General features: G+C 38.5%; 1 protein-coding gene across 3 annotated transcripts in view; it reads right to left on the bottom strand.

Moving 5' to 3' along the window:
* Nucleotides 1-5,988, bottom strand: part of NAALADL2 (N-acetylated alpha-linked acidic dipeptidase like 2) — a 1,320,052-nt gene that overhangs the window by 938,978 nt on the left and 375,086 nt on the right. The gene's annotated exons all lie outside the window — the stretch shown is intronic.

The raw sequence follows: 5,988 nt of genomic DNA, 5'->3' as shown, positions 1-5,988 counted from the left end.
CGAAAATGTACATTTTTTTTTTCTTTAGAGACAAAAAAAACTGGCCTCAAAGTCTTAGTTTTCTAATCAAAAGAAAAGGAAACAGAAGACGCTACAGGAAGGTAAGAAGTTAAGGAAACTGATATATTTATTAATAAATATCTACTCAGTTCTGATAATGGAGCAGCCACTGTTCTAGATCAACGGAATACTGAAATGAATAAAACAAAGATCTAGCCTCATGAAGCTTACATTCCAGAAGAGAAAAAAGGCAACAAAAAAGTAAACAAAATAATTTCAGTTGAAAATAAATTCCTATGATGCATAAAAACCAAGGTAAGAAGGCAGAGTGAGGGCCCAGCCATGTACAAAGAGTAGGAGAGGGATATCACATAGAGGTCAAGGTCAAGAAACTGACATGATGAGAAGAAAACGTTCCATTAGTAGACTAAATATCGTAACACACATAGGACATTTAGCACTAGTAATCATTAAATTTAAGGTTTGTTGTTTATTTATTGAGATTTTTTTTTTCCTTCGAGAATTACTGCAACAGTCTAAGCTTTGAATTAGTGTATACTATTAACACATCTACTGAAGCAAATGACTCCTCTTATCCAGGGAAGCACAATTGCAATAGTTCCGAATGCTGCCTGTATATCAGGATACTCAGGAACTATTTCTTTTAAAGATTTATTTATTTATGATTTGAAAGAGAGAGAGAGAGAGAGAGAGAATCTCAAGTAGATTCCCCACTGAGCATGGAACCTGATGCAGAGCTCAATCTCACGACACTGAGATCATGACCTGAGCCAAAATCAAGAGTTGCACGCATCACCAACTGAGCCACCCAGCCGCCCCAGTCAGGGACTATTTCTTTAAAAGACAGATACACTGAAAGCTCTCTGAAATTTCCAACATAAGCATCCTGTGGGTAGGACTGAGAATCTGTTGTCACTGCAGCCCTTCTCCAACAAAGCCTCCAGCCACTGCAGAAGACTCAAACACCAATGATTTTAGGGCCAGACAATGGCGATGCTCCCAAACACAGCAGCTTAAGAAATAAACATGACAGTGGTAGCACTCACTAAGGTACTCAAAATAAAAATACGAAAGCCCTGTGGAGATAAAAAGAAACAGAACTGTGAGCTGAATCTGGCCCAGAGACTGGGCTCGCCATAGCTGCAAAATGCACACTATTTGATTGTAACAAATACAAAGAATGCTAATCCCAGTGATGAAGTTCTGCAAAGGATCAGAACTGGCTAGGATTTAACCATAATTCTTCAGTGCAGGGTGGAATACCCCTTAATTCTGGGACAGCATTCATTGGGTGTTCAGGCCAAGAAATAATCCTCATTATCAGGTATGCTCTTTTAGCAGAAATTCAGAAATTCAGTCACTCAATACACTCTAGTAAATACTTCCACCTCAGCTGAGACTGTCACGTAAGAAGTCACAAAAGCTTTATTTTCCATTCTACATTTAAACGTGGCAGTGTCAGAAGGCATGTTTAAAATCATGCAAATTATTTTAAAAATATGGATGGAAAACTAATGTTTACTCCATTAGACGGCATTATAGAAGTTTTTGGCCATCTGGATGTTCAGGTCATCTTTACATGAAAACACTGTATGGATGTAAGATAAGAAACAGGAAGCAGCTGACAGACACCAAGCACCTTCACTTTAAACATGATAGAATATGTTCATTCCATTCCCTAGCTTAGTTTCATTATTGCTTAATTCAGTGTATAGTTCATAAAAAGTATTACATTTGCATTTAACACATGTATATTAATATACATGCAAACACAGATTTCTATAAATTTTTCACCTTCCATCATTTGTGTCAACCCAAATATTGAAATTATTTTTGCACACTGGACAACTGTGTAAAAGCCAGTACAGCAATAAAAGTATCACTGAAAATCAAGAGAACTCATCTATTTAACACAGAGACACACACTACTTTTACATTAGTTTCTTCTCTCTCTTCTACTTGAACTGTGTTTCACTTGGAGAACAACACCCTTATGTGAAGTGCAACCTTGTACTCAGTGAGCAGCAATGTCATTCTCTGGATCATTTATTTCCTACTTAAACTCTGTTTTCGAACTAGTACTTTAACAGCTTGAATAAGAGTAAACTGTCATCTCAGCAGTGAGCCAAAACCAGCAGCTGACAGTCAAAAACAATGCATATCTATCCTTATACTCCCCTATGAGGAGAAAAGTCTCAAGTATATTTCAAGTTTTAGCGATGCTGGAAAAAGGAAACAGTGACCCTAACCTGTTTCCTAGGGCATAAAACATTAAGCAACAAATGAACACATAGGGTATTCTGTTGTACTGCCATCAGCAAAAGAGAGAAGCATTCCCTCGCCACCATGCAAAGATCCTGCCCATTTCTCTAGACACTGGGTGGCAAAGAGTTACATCATGATTTCTGGTATATCACCTATATTTTAGCTAAAATAAACATTAAAATATATGTGTGCTTTGGTCAAAATATTCTGCTTATTGAATGCATTTTTTAGAGAGAGGTTCCTTATGAGAATGTAAGACAGTCTCCAAACCCCTGTTTTTCCTCTACAATAACCATGACTGTGGCCAGGATGCTTAATACTACCCTCCCAAACACACTGAGCAATTGTCTCTTCAGCTCTTCACTCATTTTGTTCCCCCTTCTTAGACTATTCACTTTTACCCTAAGTCTTATCCATCCTGTAAGGTTCACTTCAAATCCCCTTTTAATCATTAACCTTCTAAGATTATTCTAAAAAGAAAGTAATCCCCTCTCCTCTAACCCCTATAGAATTTATTTTTATACTTCACCTATGGCATTTACCATATACTGCCTTGCTAGCTAGTGTTTATTTAATATGGATCACTGAAACTCAGCACTGTGCAGGACTACAGGAGACATCTGGTCCAATTGCCTAACCAGTACAGGAAGCCATTCTCCAAACCACGGGTCGATGCTCATCTTGGTTTGCTTGGCTTCCCACCCTGCTCTGGCTTCCAAGGATGACAAATTCACATTTATTAAATATGAATGTACAGAACAAAACTTCGTGCAGAGTAGCCCCAATAAATGTCTGTTAAATGAATAAAAAATACTCCAAAGTTGAATAGTTCCAACTTTGTACTTGTTCCTCCTCATGCTTAGGTCAAATGTGGCTCTCTGTCATCATAGTTGCTCTAGGTTCTTCCTGCTTCTATACCAGTCTAAATCACAAGCTTCAAGACAGATTAGGTAATGAAGAGTTTTATCTCAACCACACGGGCTATCCCCTTTAATCATCTAAGATAACTTCCTGGCCCTCTCTTCTTAGGGACACTTAAAACGGACTATGGCATTGACAACAGAGTTCAACATTCCTCTGAATGCCTAGTGAGTGTGCAGTGTCTCTCCACTTAGGACATAGTTTAATACCCAGCACAGTACCAATAGGCAGATAGCAAGTATTCACTCAATTCAGATTAAAAATCTGTTTGTATGATTGGTATAGCATTGGAATGCCAGTACCACATCAACCCTAATAGATATGCATATTCATTCCTCGTAATACTGTAGTCTATGTGTATTTTTGAGATCACTTTCTGGCATTCAAAGACCACCTTGATTTTCCTTATAGTTGTCTGTCAACCCTTCACAAGAAAATTGATGATAAAGACCATTGAACCATGGAGAGGACATGGAGTACAACGTGCATATACATGCACATATGGCAGGGAGAGGTTCAAGTTGCTGAAACACTAGATAGAATGAACTTCACATTGAGCAGAACAGGTTCGGGACTGAGACATCCTTTGCTGTGTTTTTTCATTCGTTTAACTTTCAATCATTCAGGATATCAAATCTCTGATCAAGACAAGAATAGTGCAATTTAACAGCCATGTTACTGTTTTCTCACAGCATAAACGTAGTGTAGCTCAGGCCTCCATTTAGATATGAGGAACACTGACTTTCATCATCTTCAGGAAATGCACTTTTGTTTTTTGCCTCTAACATTTGACAAACTTTTAAGTACAAATATATTGTTTGCAATATTTTCAAACTCTATTTGATGGGCTTGAATTCCAGTTTTATTTACCAATTTCTATCACGTCCTTGTATCAGAACAGAGAAAGGATGACACTGGGTGGCAAAGAGTTACATCATGATTTCTGGTATATCACCTATATTTTAGCTAAAATAAACATTAAAATATATGTGTGCTTTGGTCAAAATATTCTGCTTATTGAATGCATTTTTTAGAGAGAGGTTCCTTATGAGAATGTAAGACAGTGTTTTCTGGGTTGGTATCCAAGTTATCAAGAATGAAACTGCAGTATTCTCTCCCTTGGAAAGATTATGACAGCTGACAAATGCATATAATCACTTCTTATTGTGAATGAAATTAAAGTGTTGAGATGGACGCCTGGGTGGCTCAGTTGGTTAAGCATCTGCCTTTAGCTCAGGCCATGATCCCAGAGTCCTGGATGTTGGGCTTCCTGTGAATCTGTTTCTCACTCTCCCTCTGCCCCTCCCTCTCCAACTCGTGATTTCTGTCTCTCTCTCTCTCTCTCTCAAATAAATAAAAGCTTTTTAAAAAATTAAGTGTTAAAACAATAAACTTTAGTTAATTAATTCCTCATGATGTATGGCTTTCCACTATTTTACAAAGCTGTTTCCATTGTGTTTGCCCCCAAAGGAATTTAAGAAAAAAAATTGTTTAAAGGCTTTCTCTATGATCACACAGTGTGCTGTGCACTTTGAAATGAATTATGTCCCTAAATATGTATATTGTGTGCAAACAGTGATGCAGGTTTATCATGCATGGGGAGCAATGAAGTCCTTCATAACTGAATCAATGGAATTTCTTAATTTTATCACACTGTCACCATGATTCATAAAAAGTATATAAATACCCATCATAGAAATGAGAGAAATCTCTTCCATCTTCAATAAGTAAAACTAAAAGCAATATGTGCCTAGAGATTAGATCATCTGTCAGTTACAATGCATCATTACAGGTCCTCGAATTATGAATATGCAGGTTTCTGAGTGGCAAATTTCATGGCTGAGGGAGTACAGATTAGTTTCCCAGTTCACAATGAGGTATGTGGAATTCGGGAAGGCTTCGGGCACCTGGGGACTGGATGGAGCATATGGTCATAGTTATTCATAAGAAGGTTTCAATAAGAAGTGGCTCTGGACCTATAGAGCTGCAGCATTAAGAAAGGTGTGAGTCCTTAAAGCCTACTACCTAAACATGGCCATTTACTGCCAGTGATGTCTGCCCGTGTGCTATGAGCTGTGAGCATTGTACAGAACCACGATTTCTACTTTTGTTATCATTACGCTGGCTGTAAACCCATGAGGAAGCCACCTAACAGCTTCCAGACAATTTTTGTATATATTTTGTAATCCTCTAGACAACTTCAGTGTAGAGTTATAAGAGATAGGGGACTCTTCCATTGTGTGCCAAGAAAGGAGACTTCAAGGTCCAAATTAAGAAATGTTTTCCTTGCTTGTCTAGGTCTGTCGATCAACAGCATTTATTGAGCTCCCACTGTATGTAAAAATTCCTACTTGAAGAAAGTTGACTCCAGAAGTAAGGAGGTGAGAGCCTGTGCCTTCCAACTGCTGTGGGAGAAAAGACAACAAATGAATATGCAATGGAGGCTTATTTTGAATCCAGCATGCTCACACCCAGATAACTGGAGCTCTTCTGTTTTAACAGATGCTTATTTTAGCCATGTTAGCAACAGCGATGTGACACTTAAACTGCTCTTTAAGGAAGAACTTGCTGCCCTGCTGCAGGAGTGGGGTTTGCTAACAGCCTCTAGTTGAAAGGTTTATCCAGCTTTGCCTTAGTCTTCCATCTTATTATCAGGAAAGCCCTGGCCAATCACCAACAAGACGATGGTGGAAGACCCTGGCCATTCCCTCCCAATGGAGGACATTCTCTCAGTGGGCAATCTTAGCTCTGGGGCACCAAGATGGGGGATGTGCATCATGG

The sequence above is a fragment of the Ursus arctos genome, unplaced genomic scaffold, assembly GCF_023065955.2.
Source record: "Ursus arctos isolate Adak ecotype North America unplaced genomic scaffold, UrsArc2.0 scaffold_4, whole genome shotgun sequence".
Classification (NCBI taxonomy): domain Eukaryota; kingdom Metazoa; phylum Chordata; class Mammalia; order Carnivora; family Ursidae; genus Ursus; species Ursus arctos.
The sequence above is the reverse complement of the archived record's forward strand: the minus strand, read 5'-3'. Positions and strand labels throughout refer to the sequence as shown.